At 50.0% G+C, this 18,703-nt stretch overlaps 1 long non-coding RNA gene across 1 annotated transcript; it reads left to right on the forward strand.

Annotated features, from left to right (window-relative positions):
• Window positions 1-9,225: 9,225 nt before the first annotated feature.
• LOC307203297 lies at window positions 9,226-10,470 on the forward strand. The gene is made up of 4 exons (XR_013833152.1): window positions 9,226-9,324; window positions 9,605-9,719; window positions 9,950-10,020; window positions 10,338-10,470. It is a non-coding gene; the product is annotated as an uncharacterized lncRNA (long non-coding RNA).
• Window positions 10,471-18,703: the final 8,233 nt, after the last annotated feature.

The raw sequence follows: 18,703 nt of genomic DNA on the forward strand, positions 1-18,703 counted from the left end.
CGTTAAGAGTCGTCAACAGGCTCATCACAGCTATCTGCCAATCACCCATTCCCACCACCTTCTGAGTAATACCCCTCCCCACCTTCTCACTATATAGAAGGGTCTGGTGACTTCTGTTTCAGTGTATCTGAAGAAGTGTGCATGCACACGAAAGCTCATACCTAGAACTAACTTAGTTGGTCTTTAAGGTGCTACTGGAAGGAATTTTTTGTTTTGTTGTGGGGGAGGAAGGGAAAGGAGAATGTTAGCCTCATTGACACTCCTTTGGGCAGTGATAAAGCGGGATATCAAATCCAAACTCTTCTTCTTCTTCTTCAATTTCCATGTCTGTGGCTCGCGCCTCTGTTTCCATCCTGCTGCAGTTCGGCTTCCAAAAATCAACCACCCTGTTTTTCATCTCGCTGTCTGCTTTGGCAGTATTTTAATTACATTATTCCACCCTGTTCATTTCAGTGCAAAGGAAACACAATATGGACAACACTGAGGTCAATTAATAAAACTTTACTATGATCAAAATGATCACCCTCCCAAAACTAACCTACCTATTCCAAACCCTCCCAATCTGGATTCCCCCAACACAACTCCGCAGATGGCAGAGAAAACTATACTCTTTTGGACTTCTGGGTTAGTGCCATCTGTAATGGCGGAATTCCTCTGATCGGGAGGAATTTGCCTCTTGGGAATTTGGGTCTGGCCGCCACGGCGAAGGCGGAGACCAATTAAAAATCACAGGCGCTGAAGCCTGTGAACGTGGGATTCGGCGGGCACCTTTTGCGCCTCCCCTACCCGTGGGGAAACCCAATTTCGGGGATCCAAAGCGACGTGGGGTGAGCGGCGCGGTGCTTCGAATCAACTGCTTTTTCTTTTTTCTTTTTTTTTAAAAAAATATTTATTCAAAGTTTACAGGTTACAAAAAAATAGTAAAAGAGAAAAAAGAAAAAGAAAAGAAAAGAAAAAGGAGAAAAATACACAAAAGATAAAAAAGGAACAAATCAAACCTTTACATATTTACCTTTCTTAACTTATTTCCTTGACCTCCTCACACCTCCCATTTTTGTATTCTAATTCAAATTGTTAATTCAGCAAATCCTTCCAACCTTGTTTTTATCTTAATAATTTGTTTAAAATGCTATAATTTTACATTCTCTCTTTCATTAATTCATTTTTACTAAATCTTTACGTTATTCCTGCCAAACCACATAATTTTCTTTTTCAACCATCTTTCTAATCCTTAATTTTACCATTTTTTTAAAAAACCACTTTTACTTTCCAATCTTAACTCTCATCCAAACCAATATATCTATACTTATTCTTAAAACGTTTCCCTAAGGTAAAAAAAGATTCCATTCCACAAATTCCCCAACTTTCATTAAAAACAAAAAACAAAAAAACAGATTGTATTATATGCACTTTGAGTTCCCAATTTCCATTCCACCAACTCCCCTCCCGGTTTCAGTCCCCAGCATAGGTCCATCAATCCCAAAAACCATCAACCCGGAGATCTTAAGTCTGAGGCTCTTAAATCAGTTTCATGACCCCTCTGCCAGTCTTTTTGATAGTCTTTAATATTAAAAGCCAATTCTCGGGGGAGCTCCAACCCAGCAGCATCCACATTCCTTCCTGCCAAACCTCCATGGCTGAAAATAGGGCCTATAAGATGTTCCAAGTCCTGTTTCACACTCCTTTCAAATCCAAAGGTCCCGAAAACTCCAATCTCCACCTGGGTCATTTTGTAATCCAAAGGTCATCTGGTCTCCACATAAGGAGATCTCTCCATCTTTCATTTTCCAATTCAGGCCAGGTTTCCATCTTCGAAAATTTACTTCTCCTTGTTGCCGTCATGTCAGGCCTCAAATTATAACTCGTCTTTTGCATCTGTAGGGTGATGGCTCCCCCTTTCTTCACTTCAGTCGCAACATGATTTTCCTTTTCAGAATTTCCTGTTTGTTCAGTTGAATAAATTTCCTGTGCCGAGATCTTATCAAGCTCTTTACTAGTGTCCACTCTTGTCTCCAAAGTTATAACATTCAAAGTCAAAACATTTATCTGACCTTGCAGCTTTCCCAAGAGAAAGAATGTCCTGTTCAATTCAAGCTGAGTTTCCTTCCCGAGCACCATTCTTAAACAATCCAAGGTCAAAAAACAGTTTCTCAGCTGTTCCTTAAAGCAATATCCCAAAGCTCCCTCTAGAGGAATTTAAATTCCTTTTCACTCCTTTCAGCACAGACCCAAAGGTCCCATAAGTTAAATTGTAACAGTCATACCTTCATTGTATATATAAACTTGTAGCAAATATAGACAATAGAAACAAAGTCCTCTTTTGTATCTTGACAGCTAGCTTGACAGCTGTCAAATTGATCTATTCAGCATCAACGGGCTCTCACGGACCACTCCCGGGTCCAGGGGGGTGGCACATCAAATCTCAAATTTTATTCTTCTCCTGCAGGCTCCCCTGCTTCCCAAAAAAATTTCTAATAGTCTCAATCAGTAGAATTAAAGTCCTTTACATAAAACTCTCCATGACCTTAGTTGACAGGTTCTTTGCTTTAGCTTATTTACAGAAAGGGGAGGTGGACTTCCTGTTTGGACCTTCCCCGATCGATACCAAATTTGCAAATATTTTAAGAGTCCAATTTCCGTTTTACTCACGGGTTGTTGTTTGAAATCCAATTATCCACAGAAAAAAGTCAGCGCTCTCCGGCAACGGCTGTGCGGCTTCACTCCGCGAAAATAGCGGTCGATTCGAAACACTGCGCCACTCTCCCCACGTCACTTTCGGAGCCCCCGAAAAGGGGTTTCCCTGTGAGTAGGGGGGTGCTCCTGGTGTCCGCCAAAACCCACGTCCCCAGGCTTCCACCGCCTGGGGTTTTTAGAGGATCTCCGCCTTCGCTGCAGCGGCAAGACCCGATTTTTGCGGAGCGGATTCCTCTGAGTCAGAGGAATTCCGCCATTTGCCGATGGCGCTAATCCAAAAGTCCGAATCAACTGCTTTTTCCATGGAACGAAGCCACATAGCCGTTGCCGGAGAGCGCTGACTTTTTCCTGTGGACAATCGGACACCTGTGAGTACGGCGAAGTAGGAGAATTGGACTTTTTTTTTTAAAAAAAAAATTGATTTGGCATCGAAACGGGGGGAGGCTCAACACAGGAAGTCCGCCTTCCCCTTTTGTAAATAGACTGAAGCAATGAGGTTGTAAGCTGAAGCCTTGGAAAGCCTATCTGTAAAGGGCTAAACTTTCATCGGTAGAAAATATTAATATTAAACCCCCCTTGGATGCAGGAGAAGGGGGGGGGAGATTTGGACTGAGTTTGCCTGCAGGAGAGAGTGGGAAGAGAATTAAAAGCACCACCGCTCTGACCCTGGAAACGGGCTGCTACTGACGTGCTTTGGAATGTTTGTTGACAGCTAGCTAAACAAGAGAGATACATTGAAATACATCGTTGCGACTGTTTCCGTCTGTGTTAAAAAGGACTAAAAGTCAAAAATTGAAACTAAGTTTATTGTTTGAACTGTATTTGGACATTTGGACATTACGGATTAATACAAATGGAAACTGTTTCCCCCTAGAGGAAGCTGCTATTGTTACAAGAGCTGGGCTAGGGAATTTCCACTGTAAGATAAAAACTGTGGGACTGTGGGACTGACCTTGAATCTTTAAGTGTTATGGCAGATGGAAAGGAAAAAATAGATCAACCAACTTCTGAAAAAACATTAAGGTCTGGGAAGACTTGGCAGCAACCAAGGAGAGCTTTAACATCAGGTCCCCCTTCCTCTGCGGCTGCTGTGTCAGTACATTCCAAATCGAAAGGAATGTCAACAGAAGACGCTTTAGCGGTGGCACTAAGTAAGATAAGTGACTCTTTGGATCAGCTTAATAAGAAAGTTGATGCGGCAACTACTAAAATTGATTTAAACAGAGAAAGTATAAATTTAAACACAGAAAGTATAAATAACTTGGGACAAAAAGTGAATACTAATACAGAGACTATCCAGAAACTGGTACAGGAGTCTACTTTGATACGGCAGACAGCGGAGGAAGGCAGGGAAAAAGCTGTTGCTGTGGAATGTAAAGTAACACAACTAGACAGCGAAAGAGTTCCATACTTGCAGAGGCAACTTGATGACCATAAGTTGACGCTTTCTGTGATTGAACTTAAAGAAAAACAGACAAACTTGAGGATCAGAGCTTTACCTGAATTGGAGAAGGAAAGTCTGATAGACTTTCTTATGCAGGAATTTGCTGACTTTTGGGATGTGTATTTGGATCAAGAGGACTTTAGAATTGTGAGGGCCTTTAGACTTGGAAGAGGAGGGAAAAAGAGAAGAATAGAATAAGAGATTGCTTGATTACCCTTCAAACTAAAGAAGAGAGAGACAAAATTTTGGGTTGGCACTATCAGAAGAATTTAGAAGTACAACAGTCAAGAGTGGAAATCTTTAAAGATGTCCCAAAATATCTTTTGGATCTTAGGCCTAATTATGGAGATTTGGTTGCCCTTCTGAGAAAGAACGAAATTAAATTTAGGTGGGAGTTTCCCCAAGGTTTATCCTTCAGTTTCAAAGGAAGGAAAATTAAAATAAGATCAGTAGAAGATAAGGTAAAGCTTTTGTACAAATACGAAGAAGACCTGCAGAAGGAAGTTGGAAAAGAGCCAAGAGCACCTGTCAGGGGCTCAGGAGCAGAGGCACAGGGAAGAGAGGAGATGGAGAGCGAAGGGGAAGAATCCGAGGGGAGCGTAGGAGAAGAGGACAGTGGACCGAGGGATTCCATGAGCCTCTCCAGTGAATCGGAAGATTCACAGAAGGGGGCGCCAGTGGCCAGGGGTAGGGGGTTCCCAAGGGGAACCCCCCAGGAGCAAGGGGGCAGCGGGGACTCCCAGAGCAGTAGTTGGAAATCAGGACCAGCTTCCCCACGAGAGCAGAGTGGGGGGGAAGAGTCCCAAGGATCGGGGCCAGTGCATTCCCCACCAGGGAGAGAAGATAAGGCAGGGCTGACCACGCCTCCATCGGAGAGTCAGACAACGGAGGGGAGGTCAGATCTGGCCAGTATCCCGGAAGAGGGAAGCAGTGACAGAAGTAGTGTAACGGTCAGGAGGAAGGTCACTGGGTTGGCGCAAGAGGCAAGTTCAAATGTACAGGAGCGCGGGACAGCAGAGAATGAGGATTGGGAACCGGGTCCTAAAGCCCGCCGGAGGGAGGGGGAGGAGCTAAGCGACTCAGCGTCGGAAGAGTCCAGAAAGGGCAATGCCCCAGCGGGCAGGAGGACCCAGAGGAGGAGAGAGCAGCGCAAAAGGTGGAGCAGGGCGAGGATCTTAAACTGGTGTCATAGGGGAGGAGACTCAGACGGTACTTCGCTGGTCTAGGGTTAAGACGTAGAGCTGCGCGCTGCAGCTTGGAAATGGAAACTGAACATCAATAAAGACTTTTGTACATAACGACAGCCTGGCGTTGGTCCTCTGTGAGCTGGGACCTAGGGGCAGCTCTGACAATTACCAACAGAAGAAGAGCAAGCAGTTGGAGAAAAAGCAGAGTAATTACACTATGGCGTTGCAAGTGTTGAGCTGGAATGTGAATGGACTGGACTCCCTGGAAAAGAGGCGGAGAGTCTTTCATTTATTAAAAAAAGAACAATTGGATTTGATTTGTCTACAAGAAACACATGTGATAAGGCTACACAGGAAGTTATTGAGCAACAAAAGATTAGGGTCATGAATTTATCTCATCAGATAAAGTTAAAAAAAGAGGAGTAGTTCTTTATGCAAAAGAAAGCCTATCACCAAAATTTATATTCAAAGATGACCAAGGAAGATTTGTTGCAATTGAAATTCAATCACAAGGAGAGCAATTCTTGATAGTAGGCATCTATGCACCAAATGAAGGAAAATCGGAATTTTTTAAGAAACTACATGAGACTCTGATGCACTATATGGATTACAATATGATCTTGATGGGAGACATGAATGGAGTGGTCTACAAATATGGATAAGGCTCAGAGACAGGTAGTCACCAAAGATGGTAGACTACCAAAAACCTTTTTTTGACATGACTGAAAATATGGACTTAGTTGATATTTGGAGAATAATAAAGAATCCTCTGGGAAGAGAGGGAACTTTCTTCTCCGAGCCTAAAATGACATGGACAAGAATTGACCAAATCTGGGTAACTAGAGGACTGGCTCCAAAGACCAGCAAAGTGGAGATTTGCCCCAAGACTTGTTCTGCTCATAATGCAGTGAAGATGGAAATGAAATTGACGCCAATTGGTTCCTTCAGATGGAGGATGAATGATACTTTGTTTAGGAATGAAGAAGTGATGAAGGCGGCCCAAAAAACTCTGAGAGACAACTTTGAGATAAATATGAACACAACAGTGGAAAAAAGAGTAATCTGGAATGCAAGTAAGGCAGTTATGAGAGGATTCCTGATACAACAGAATGCAATTAAGAAGAGAACCCAAAATGAAAAAAAGGATAAAATCTTGGAAAAAATAAAGGAAGGAGAAAAGAAGCTGAGAGCAAAACCAAAATCACAGGAGATCCTGAAAGAGATAAAGTTATATCAAGTACAATATATGAAATTGATGAACCAGGAAATAGAATGGAAGATTACAAAATTTTTGCAGATATTTTGGCTAAAAGATTTAAAAGGGTGTTAGTAGAAGAAATTCATAAAGACCAAGCGGGCTTTCTCCCGGGCAGACATTTGTCTGATAATACGAGGAATATAATTTATATTCTAGAAAAATTACAAGTGAATATCAATACTAAGGCAGTTTTGATTTTTGTGGACGCAGAGAAGGCCTTTGACAACATTTCTTGGAGTTTTATGAAGAAGAATCTACAGGGGATGGGGGTAGGTCAAGGTTTTGAAAATGGTATAGGTGCAATTTATTCAGAACAAAAGGCAAAATTAATTGTGAACAATGCAGTGACAGAAGAGTTTAAGATTGAGAAAGGAACACGACAAGGTTGCCCAATCTCTCCATTGCTTTTTATATCGGTCCTGGAGGTTTTGTTAAATATGATCAGAAAGGACCAATTGGTTAAGGCATACAAGTGGGTGCTAAACAGTACAAACTGAAAGCATTTGCTGACGATTTAGTATTGACTTTGCAGGAGCCAGAATCTAGTACCAAAAGGGTACTGGAATTGATTCAAAACAAAGATCACCACAGCCAATCACAAACAAAAAACCACACCCTAGGCCAACCCCAACCTCTCTTACCACCAAAGGAACACAAGTGAACGGCAGAGAACCGGCACGAGTAACGCTGACACCAAACCCTACATACATTAAGCAAAATAGAAACAGGTTCACCACACTTTCTCATCCTGGTCTTCTTTTATCTTCTTCCAGCTGCCTATGGTTGTGAAGGAGATTTACAACCGTCTCCACCAGATCCCCGACACCCGCACTAAGGAAGTGACACTTTCGGCTATTGTCAGCCTAGCCACCAAGCGCATGCAGCCGGTCGTAGACAGCCTGTTGGACTGTTCAATGGAGTGTGATGAGTAAGTTTTTGTGATGTGAAAATGGGGAGGGGTAGATTTAAGGGGTTTCTTAATTTATATTTATTTATATTGAATTTCGTACTTGCAAAAAATTGTGCTCCGAGTTGTGGTTTCTTTCTTTGCTAATGTATGTGCAATATAAAGAAAATATCAAAGGCCTGACTTTTTTTAAGAAAAGGAAAAAGGAAAAATTCTGTTTTGAAAAATTGCAGAAGTGCCACGGTGATCTGGAAGGCCTTGGTCGCTGATCAGTATTCCAGCGTCAAGCTGCTGAGACCCCTCCTGAAAAGGCTGCAGAATGAAGACCCCAAAGCGGAAGTCACTTCCAGGCGACGCAGCACTTCTCAAATGCCAATGGCGGTACGAAACCACTCATTTTCTCTCTCCTGGATTGTTTTGAATGGGAGCTGGATGGGGCTGGGGGCTTCTTGCTGGGAGGGGGGTGCATCTTAATAAGTGGTCCATCCTGTGAGCACCTGCTTTGTATGCAGAAGGGCCCCAGCATCTCCATGTCGGGAGTTCCTTGCCTGAAACCCTGGACAGCCACTGCTAGTCAGTGTAGACAACACTGAGGGAGATGGACCGGGGCTCTGAGTCGCGTCTGAGTCTGAGATCTTGATCTGACGATGACCTCTGCTGAATGCCGTTCTCCTGTCCTTGTCCCTCCAGGCTACCAACGCTCTGTGTCATATCCTGTCGTTCCCTGAGGCTGCAGGTATCCTGAAGAGCAAGTTCCACCACTTGCTGTTTGCACTTAGCACTCAGATCTGTTTTGTCCATGAGGCGAGAAGAAGAGGTTCGAGGGCGGCAAGTCTAATCCCGGAGCCCTCTTCGCATCTCGATCCACTGATGTAAGGGACCTGCTAATGCATTTGGGGGGGCCCTCCCTTCTCTCTCTGACCCATAGCGGTGATGGCTCAGCCCTCCCCCAGGAGATAGGCTTCATTTGGACATGGAGGTTCTGCTTAGGTTAGATAGCTAGGAGACCCAGGCTTCCCCAACCCCTGTGCTCTTCAGTCACTTTGGACCACAACTCCCACCAGCCCCAGCCAGCACAACTGGGCTGAAGATGGGAGTTATTGTAGCCCAAAACATCTGAAGGACACTAGGATGGGAGAGGATGTTGGAGACTCTCCCGCATGATGGGCTGATTTGGGTGTGGTGGGACTCACGTGTCATGAAACCTTAAGTCTCCATCACAGCCGAAAGGTTGCCGCTTGTGCTGGAAACATGGGGGAGGCTGCAGGGGGTGATGGTTGGGGTTGGACTGCAAGATGTCAAGGACCTAAAACTCCCCAGATGAACCTACCCAGACCTTGCGCTCATCATCAGAAGCCCCTCTTCACGTGCCTCCTCCACACAAGAAGGGGCCTTTTCTGTGGTGGCTCCCCATTAGTGGGTTGCTCTCCCCAGGGAGGCTTGCCTGGTGCCTTTAGATGCCAGGCAAAAATGGTCCTCTTCAATCACGCCATTGGCTGATTAATCTCCTATGCCCTTTCAACTGCGTTTGTTGGAGGGAGAGGAGTTATTGGTTTGCTTTGGTTCTTGTTTTTATTCTGTATTTTGTGCTTTTTAACTTGCATTTTTATGTTGTGAACTGCCCGGAGATCTACGGGTGAAGGGCAGTATACAAATTTTTAAAATATAATATTCTTAATTCCTTCACTTGACTCAGGACTGCTGTGCAGGCCCTGAAACAACTGATTGGGCGTGCTGAATACCTTGACGAATTTGAGGTTTTGGGGTTGCAAAGCTGCTGGGATATGCTGTCAAGTCCAGAAAGCTTTTTCAAAGGCATTCGTCTTCTGGCAAGGTAAGAAGGTGAAAAGGACTGGCAGGTGAGGCATGAAGAGCAAGGCCTGCTTTCTGGGGAAATGGGGATAAACTTCTTATTTATTTCAGAAAATGTACCATATTGTTCACTCTATAAGACGCACTTTCCCTGACAGCGTCTTAGGGAGCGAATGCAGGCGGGAGGCTCTGCTCAGCGTTCAAGTAACCTGGTGGTGGTTGTTGTTGTGCAGGAACGCTGGGTGGTTCTTCCTGCCAGCTTCAGACTTGTGAATTCTTTGTCTCTTACTCTTATGTTTCAGGACCTTGTTCACCTCCTCAACAGAACAGTACCAGAGGATTGCCCGATTGGCACGGGAATATATGTGCTGTCCAAACAACAAGAAGAGAGCCATTGGCATGGCGTTTTACTTGGAGGTAGGAACTGGAAACAGGGAATGCCTGTTCTAATGTTTCTAATGGTTTCTTTATTCCTCACAATTTAACTGTCAAATGTTCTTTAGTATTTACACATTTTTTATTTAATTGTACAATTTCAGCTGCATTCACTGCTATCATGCCTAATATATATGGACAGTGTTTTTTTGATAGAAGATGAATGTATACATAATAAAAGATGCACTTACAGTGGCTTTGCTCCAACTTAGGGGATGTCTGACTCCGATACGGACACTTCCGTGACCTAGTGCGCAAGTTACTGCAGGCAGCAATCATACAGGTATTCCGTTAATGGATGAGCAAGTCTTCACCTTTGGAAGGCTAAGATTTTTCTTAAAATTACATTATTATGTACTATTGGAAACACCTTAAAGCTGGTATAAGTTCATATGTGTTTATTTTTGCCTGCTTTAAAGATTGATTTTTGTATGTCTGCTGGTTTATTATATATCTTTTTTTCTCTTTGTTCCGCTATGTATTGGGGTGGGGAGACATAACAACAACAACAACAACAACAACAACAACAACAACAACAACAACAACAACAACAACAATTCTTTGCTCGTCCAAATAAGCTTTTTTCATATATTTATTGAGGCCACTAAGTCTTTGAACTGAAGAGATTTCTCCAGTTTCAAGCGTCATCTCATGCTCTTTATGAGCCAAGTCCAAACCCTCCTGCAGTTCAGACCCAGCTTAGGATGTGTTTGGTTCAGCATGATTCCAACCAGCTCATACTCTTTCCTTCCCTTTCCCACCAAAATGTACCTGACTGTGAGAGCAGAGGTGAATTAGATTGGGAGGGCCATGCCCAGCCCTAGAGGTTGGAAGGCGGGGTCCAGACCCACCAGAAACCAGCAGAGAACTCCATAGTTCCAAATGGAAGCACCAGCCTAGCTTCTGCTGCAGCCATGTTGGGATGAGAAGGGGCAGGAGGGGTCATGCGTGGCTGGGTGCTTCTTGCTGGAGACCATTGAACTGAAGTGAGCTGCTTTGGGGGCCAACCTGAATCAATCCCAAAATAACCCGTTCAAGAGGTGCTTTTTAGAAACTGAGCTCACACTAAAACTGTAAAACCATGAAAATATATGCTTATGAAATACATGATATTTGTTGTCTGATAAGGGGGGGGGGGCGGCAGCTCTATACCTTCCATGGGTCACAACAAGCCTGGGGGTCAAAACAAAGCACCACCATCTCAGGTGAATATCAGGATTGAGTCCATTGCTCAACTTTATCTGGTGTCACTTAGGCTCTGCCAGTGAGACCACTTGTGCTGCTGCCACTGCCCTGTCTGGCTGTCAAAGCCTCGACGACCTGCGCTGCTGCCTCTTCCTGCCTCCGCCTCTTCTGGCTGTCAAAGCCTTGACAACCTGTGCTGCTGACGCTTCTGGCTGTCAAAGCCTCGACGACCTGCTGCCGCTGCCCCTTCTGGCTGTCAAAGCCTCGACAATCTGTGCTGCTGCCTCTGCCGCTTCTGGCTGTCAAAGCCTCGACGATCTGCGCTGCTGCCTCTGCCTCTTCTGGCTGTCAAAGCCTTGACAATCTGTGCTGCTGCCTCTGCCTCTTCTGGCTGTCAAAGCCTCGACGACCTGCACTGCTGCCTCTTTCTTTTCTGGCTGTCAAAGCCTTGACGACCTGCGCTGCTGCCACAGCCCCTTCTGGCTGTCAAAGCCTCGACGACCTGTGCTGCTGCCTCTTCCTTTTCTGGCTGTCAAAGTCTCGACAACCTGCTCTGCTGCCGCTGCCCCTTCTGGCTGTCAAAGCCTCAACGATCTGCGCTGCTGCCTCCGCCTCTTCTGGCTGTCAAAGCCTCGATCACCTGCGCTGCTGCTGCTGCCCCTTCTGGCTGTCAAAGACTCGACAACCTGTGCTGCTGCCTTCGCCTCTTCTGGCTGTCAAAGCCTCGACGACCTGCACTGCTGCCGCAGCCCCTTCTGGCTGTCAAAGCCTCGACAGCCTGTGCTGCTGCCTCTGCTTCTTCTGGAAGTCAGAGACTCGATGACCTTTGCTGCTGCCGCTGCCCCGTCTCGCTGTCAAAGCCTCAATGACCTGCTCTGCTGCCGCAGCCCCTTCTTGTTGTCAAAGCCTCAAGGATCATCGCTGCTGCCTCTGCCTCTTCTGGCTGTCAAAGCCTCGACGACCTGCACTGCTGCCTCTTCCTTTTCTGGCTGTCAAAGCCTCAACGATCTGCGCTGCTGCCACAGACCCTCCTGGCTGTCAAAGCCTCAACGATATGCGCTGCTGCTTCTGCCTCTCCTGGCTATCAAATCCTTGACGACCTGTGCTGCTGCCGCTGCCCCTTGTGGCTGTCAAAGCCGCAACGATCTACGCTGTTGCCTCTGCCTCTTCTGGCTGTCAAAGCCTCGATGACCTGCACTGCTGCCTCCGCCTCTTCTGGCTGTCAAAGCCTTGACAACCTGCGATGCTGACGCTTCTGGCTGTCAAAGCCTCGACGACCTGCTGCCGCTGCCCCTTCTGGCTGTCAAAGCCTTGACAATCTGCGCTGCTGCATCTGCCGCTTCTGGCTGTCAAAGCCTCGACGATCTGCGCTGCTGCCTCTGCCTCTTCTGGCTGTCAAAGCCTCGACGACCTGTACTGCTGCCTCTTACTTTTCTGGCTGTCAAAGCCTCGACGACCTGCGCTGCTGCCTCTTCCTTTTCTTGTTGTCAAAGCCTCGATGACCTGCACTGCTGCCTCTGCCTCTTCTGGCTGTCAAAGTCTCGAAAACCTGTGCTGCTGCCTCTGCTGCTTCTGGAAGTCAGCGACTCGATGACATTTGCTGCTGTCTCTGCCTCTTCTGGCTGTCAAAACCGCGACGACCTGTGCTGCTGCCTCTTCCTTTTCTTGTTGTCAAAGCCTCGATGACCTGCACTGCTGCCTCTGCCTCTTCTGGCTGTCAAAGTCTCAACGATCTGCGCTGCTACCACAGCCTCTTCTGGCTGTCAAAGCCTCAACGATATGCACTGCTGTCTCTGCCTCTTCTGTCTGTCAAAGCCTCGACGACCTGTGCTGCTGCCGCTGCCCCTTCTGGCTGTCAAAGCCTCAACGATCTGCGCTGCTGCCTCTTCCTGTTCTGGCTGTCAAAGTCTCGACAACCTGTGCTGCTGCCGCTGCCGCTGCCCCTTCTGGCTGTCAAAGCCTCAACGACCTGCGCTGCTGCCACAGCCTCTTCTGGCTGTCAAAGCCTCAACGTCCTGCACTGCTGCCTCTTCCTTTTCTGGATGTCAAAGTCTCGACAACCTGCGCTGCTGCCGCTGCCCCTTCTGGCTGTCAAAGCCTCAACAACCTGCGCTGCTGCCGCTGCCCCTTCTGGCTGTCAAAGCCTCGACGACCTGCGCTGCTGCCGCTGCCCCTTCTGGCTGTCAAAGCCTCAACGATCTACGCTGCTGCCTCTGCCTCTTCTGGCTGTCAAAGCCTCGATGACCTGCACTGCTGCCTCTGCCTCTTCTGGCTGTCAAAGCCTTGACAACCTGCGCTGCTGACGCTTCTGGCTGTCGAAGCCTCGACAATCTGCGCTGCTGCCTCTGCCGCTTCTGGCTGTCAAAGTCTCGACAACCTGCGCTGCGGCCTCCGCCTCTTCTGGCTGTCAAAGCCTCAACGACCTGTGCTGCTGCCTCTTCCTTTTCTGGCTGTCAAAGTCTCGACAACCTGCGCTGCTGCTGCTGCCCCTTCTGGCTGTCAAAGCCTCAACGACCTGCGATGCTGCCTCCGCCTCTTCTGGCTGTCAAAGCCTCAACGACCTGCGATGCTGCCTCCGCCCCTTCTTGCTGTCAAAGCCTCAACGATATGCACTGCTGTCTCTGCCTCTTCTGTCTGTCAAAGCCTCGACGACCTGTGCTGCTGCCGCTGCCCCTTCTGGCTGTCAAAGCCTCAACGATCTGCGCTGCTGCCTCTTCCTGTTCTGGCTGTCAAAGTCTCGACAACCTGTGCTGCTGCCGCTGCCGCTGCCCCTTCTGGCTGTCAAAGCCTCAACGACCTGCGCTGCTGCCACAGCCTCTTCTGGCTGTCAAAGCCTCAACGTCCTGCACTGCTGCCTCTTCCTTTTCTGGATGTCAAAGTCTCGACAACCTGCGCTGCTGCCGCTGCCCCTTCTGGCTGTCAAAGCCTCAACGACCTGCGCTGCTGCCGCTGCCCCTTCTGGCTGTCAAAGCCTCGACGACCTGCGCTGCTGCCACTGCCCCTTCTGGCTGTCAAAGCCTCAACGATCTACGCTGCTGCCTCTGCCTATTCTGGCTGTCAAAGCCTCGATGACCTGCACTGCTGCCTCTGCCTCTTCTGGCTGTCAAAGCCTTGACAACCTGCGCTGCTGACGCTTCTGGCTGTCAAAGCCTCGACAATCTGCGCTGCTGCCTCTGCCGCTTCTGGCTGTCAAAGTCTCGACAACCTGCGCTGCGGCCTCCGCCTCTTCTGGCTGTCAAAGCCTCAACGACCTGTGCTGCTGCCTCTTCCTTTTCTGGCTGTCAAAGTCTCGACAACCTGCGCTGCTGCTGCTGCCCCTTCTGGCTGTCAAAGCCTCAACGACCTGCGATGCTGCCTCCGCCTCTTCTGGCTGTCAAAGCCTCAACGACCTGCGATGCTGCCTCCGCCGCTTCTTGCTGTCAAAGCCTCGACAATCTGCGCTGCTGCCGCAGCCCCTTCTTGTTATCAAAGTCTCGACAACCTGTGCTGCTGCCTCTGCTGCTTCTGGAAGTCAGCGACTCGATGACCTTTGCTGCTGCCGCTGCCCCGTCTGGCTGTCAAAGCCTCAACGACCTGCTCTGCTGCAGCAGCCCCGTCTGGCTGTCAAAGCCTCAACGACCTGCTCTGCTGCAGCAGCCCCGTCTGGCTGTCAAAGCCTCAATGACCTTTGCTGCTGCCTCTGCCTCTTCTGGCTGTCAAAGCCTTGACGACCTGCGCTGCTGCCGCTGCCCCTTCTGGCTGTCAAAGCCTCAACGATCATCGCTGCTGCCTCTGCCTCTTCTGGCTGTCAAAGCCTCGACGACCTGCACTGCTGCCGACGCCTCTTCTGGCTGTCGAAGCCTTGACAACCTGCGATGATGACGCTTCTGGCTGTCAAAGCCTCGACGACCTGCTGCCGCTGCCCCTTCTGGCTGTCAAAGCCTCAACAATCCGCGCTGCTACCTCTGCCGCTTCTGGCTGTCAAAGCCTCGACGATCTGCGCTGCTGCCTCTGCCTCTTCTGGCTGTCAAAGCCTCGACAATCTGTGCTGCTGCCTCTGCCTCTTCTGGCTGTCAAAGCCTCGACAACCTGCACTACTGCCTCTTCGTTTTCTGGCTGTCAAAGCCTCGACGACCTGCGATGCTGCCTCTTCCTTTTCTTGTTGTCAAAGCCTCGATGACCTGCACTGCTGCCTCTGCCTCTTCTGGCTGTCAAAGTCTCAACGATCTGTGCTGCTACCACAGCCTCTTCTGGCTGTCAAAGCCTCAACAATATGCACTGCTGTCTCTGCCTCTTCTGTCTGTCAAAGCCTCAACGACCTGTGCTGCTGCCGCTGCCCCTTCTGGCTGTCAAAGCATCAACGATCTGCGCTGCTGCCTCTTCCTGTTCTGGCTGTCAAAGTCTCGACAACCTGTGCTGCTGCCGCTGCCCCTTCTGGCTGTCAAAGCCTCAACCACCTGCGTTGCTGCCACAGCCTCTTCTGGCTGTCAAAGCCTCAACGTCCTGCACTGCTGCCTCTTCCTTTTCTGGATGTCAAAGTCTCGACAACCTGCGCTGCTGCTGCTGCCCCTTCTGGCTGTCAAAGCCTCAACGACCTGCGCTGCTGCCGCTGCCCCTTCTGGCTGTCAAAGCCTCGACGACCTGCGCTGCTGCCGCTGCCCCTTCTGGCTGTCAAAGCCTCAACGATCTACGCTGCTGCCTCTGCCTCTTCTGGCTGTCAAAGCCTCGACAATCTGCGCTGCTGCCTCTGCCGCTTCTGGCTGTCAAAGTCTCGACAACCTGCGCTGCGGCCTCCGCCTCTTCTGGCTGTCAAAGCCTCAACGACCTGTGCTGCTGCCTCTTCCTTTTCTGGCTGTCAAAGTCTCGACGACCTGCGCTGCTGTTGCTGCCCCTTCTGGCTGTCAAAGCCTCAACGACCTGCGATGCTGCCTCCGCCTCTTCTGGCTGTCAAAGCCTCAACGACCTGCGATGCTGCCTCCGCCCCTTCTTGCTGTCAAAGTCTCAACGACCTGTGCTGCTGCCGCTGCCCCGTCTAGCTGTCAAAGCCTCAACCACCTGCTCTGCTGCCGCAGCTCCTTCCGGCTGTCAAAGCCTCAATGACCTTTGCTGCTGTCTCTGCCTCTTCTGGCTGTCAAAACCGCGACGACCTGTGCTGCTGCCTCTTCCTTTTCTGGCTGTCAAAGCCTTGATGACCTGCACTGCTGCCGCTGACGCTTCTGACTGTCAAACCTCCATGACCTGCGCTGCTTCTTCTGCCCCTTCTGGCTGTCAAAGACTCCACAACCTGCGATGATGACGCTTCTGGCTGTCAAAGCCTCAACGATCTGTGCTGCTGCCACAGCCCCTTCTGGCTGTCAGAGCTTCAACAATATGCGTTGCTGCCTCTGCCCCTTCTGGCTGTCAAAGCCTCAACGATGTACGCTGCTGCCACAGCCCCATCTGGCTGTCAGAGCCTCAATGATATGCGCTGTTGCCTCTGCCTCTTCTGGCTGTCAAAGAGTCGACGACCTGCGCTGCTGCCTCTGCCTCTTCTGGCTGTTAAAAGCCTCGATGACCTGCGCTGGTGACGCTGACGCTTCTGGCTGTCAAAGCCTCGATGAACTGCGCTGCTTCCTCCGCCTCTTCTGGCTGTCAAAGCCTCGATGATCTGCGCTGCTGTCTCTGCCTCTTCTGGCTGTCAAAGCCTCAACGACCTGCTCTGCTGCCGCAGCCCCTTCTGGCTGTCAAAGCCTCAATGACCTTTGCTGATGCCTCTGCCTCTTCTGGCTGTCAAAACCGCGACGACCTGTGCTGCTGCCTCTTCCTTTTCTGGCTGTCAAAGCCTTGATGACCTGCACTGCTGCCGCTGACGCTTCTGACTGTCAAACCTCCATGACCTGCGCTGCTGCTGCTGCGCCTTCTGGCTGTCAAAGCCTTGTCGACCTGCGCTGCTGCCTCCGCCTCTTCTGGCTGTCAAAGCCTCGACGACCTGTGCTGCTGCCACAGCCCCTTCTTGCTGTCAAACCTCGACAACGTGTGCTGCCGCCTCTGCCCCTTCTGGCTGTCAAAGCCTCGACAACCTGTGCTGCTGCCTCTTCTTCTTCTGACTGTCAAAGCCTCGATGACCTGCGCTGCTGCCTCTGCCTCTTCTGGCTGTCTAAGACTTGACTAGCTGCGCTGCTGCGACTGCCCCTTCTTGCTGTCAAAGCCTCAACGACCTGCTCTGCTGCTGCAGCCCCTTCTGGCTGTCAAAGCCTCAACGATCTGTGCTGCTGCCACAGCCCCTTCTGGCTGTCAGAGCCTCAACAATATGCGCTGTTGCCTCTGCCTATTCTGGCTGTCAAAGCCTCGACAACCTGCGCTGCTGCCGCTGCCCCTTCTGGCTGTCAAAGCCATGAGGACCTGTTCTACTGCCTCTGCCTCTTCTGGCTGTGAAAGCCACGACGACCTGCGCTGCTGCCTCTGCCTCTTCTGGCTGTCAAAGACTCGACAACCTGCGCTGATGTCTCTGCCCCTTCTGGCTGTTAAATCCTCGATGGCCTGTGCTGCTTCCACAGCCCCTTCTGGCGGTCAAAGCCTCGATGACCTGCGCTGCTGCCACTGCCCCTTCTGGCTGTCAAAGCCTTGAGGACCTGTTCTACTGCCTCTGCCGCTTCTGGTTGTCAAAGCCTCGATAACCTGGGCTGCTGCCTCTGCCTCTTTGGCTGTCAAAGCCTCGACAACCTGTGCTGCTCCCTCTGCCGCTTCTGGCTGTCAAAGCCTCGACGACCTGCGCTGCTGCCTCTTCCTTTTCTGGCTGTCATGGCCTTGATGACCTGTGCTGCCGCCACAGCCCCTTCTAGCTGTCAAAGCCTCGATGTCCTGCGCTGCCGCTGCTGCCCCTTCTGACTGTCAAGCCTCGACGATATGCGCTGCTGCCTCTGCCTCTTCTGGCTGTCAAAGCCTTAATGAACTGTGCTGCTGCCTATGCCTCTTCTGGCTGTCAAAGCCTCGATGAGCTGTGCTGCTTCCTCCGCCTCTTCTGGCTGTCAAAGCCTCGATGATCTGCGCTGCTGTCTCTGCCTCTTCTGGCTGTCAAAGCCTCGACGACCTGCGCTGCTGCCTCTGCCTTTTCTGACTGTCAAAGCCTCGATGACCAGTGCTGCTGCTGCTGCCCCTTCTGGCTGTCAAAGCCTCGACGATCTGCGCAGCTGCCTCTGCCTTTTCTGGCTGTCAAAGCCTCGATGACCTTTGCTGCTGCCTCCGCCTCTTCTGGCTGTCAGAGCCTCGACAATCTGCGCTGCTGCCTCTGCCTCTTCTGGCTGTCAAAGCCTCGAAGACCTGTGCTGCTGCCTCTGCTGCTTCTGGTTGTCAAAGCCACGACGACCTGCGCTGCTGCCTCTGCCTCTTCTGGCTGTCAAAGACTCGACAACCTGCGCTGATGTCTCTGCCCCTTCTGGCTGTTAAATCCTCGATGGCCTGTGCTGCTTCCACAGCCCCTTCTGGCGGTTAAAGCCTCAATGACCTGCGCTGCTGCCTCTTCCTGTTCTGGCTGTCAAAGCCTCGACGATCTGCGCTGCTGCCTCTGCCTCTTTGGCTGTCAAAGCCTCGACAACCTGTGCTGCTGCCTCTGCCGCTTCTGGCTGTCAAAGCCTCGACGACCTGCGCTGCTGCCTCTTCCTTTTCTGGCTGTCATGGCCTTGATGACCTGCGCTGCCGCCGCAGCCCCTTCTAGCTGTCAAAGCCTCGATGTCCTGCGCTGCCGCTGCTGCCCCTTCTGGCTGTCAAGCCTCGACGATATGCGCTGCTGCCTCTGCCTCTTCTGGCTGTCAAAGCCTTAATGA

This window comes from Podarcis cretensis, assembly GCF_951804945.1.
Source record: "Podarcis cretensis genome assembly, chromosome: 1".
NCBI lineage: Eukaryota > Metazoa > Chordata > Lepidosauria > Squamata > Lacertidae > Podarcis > Podarcis cretensis.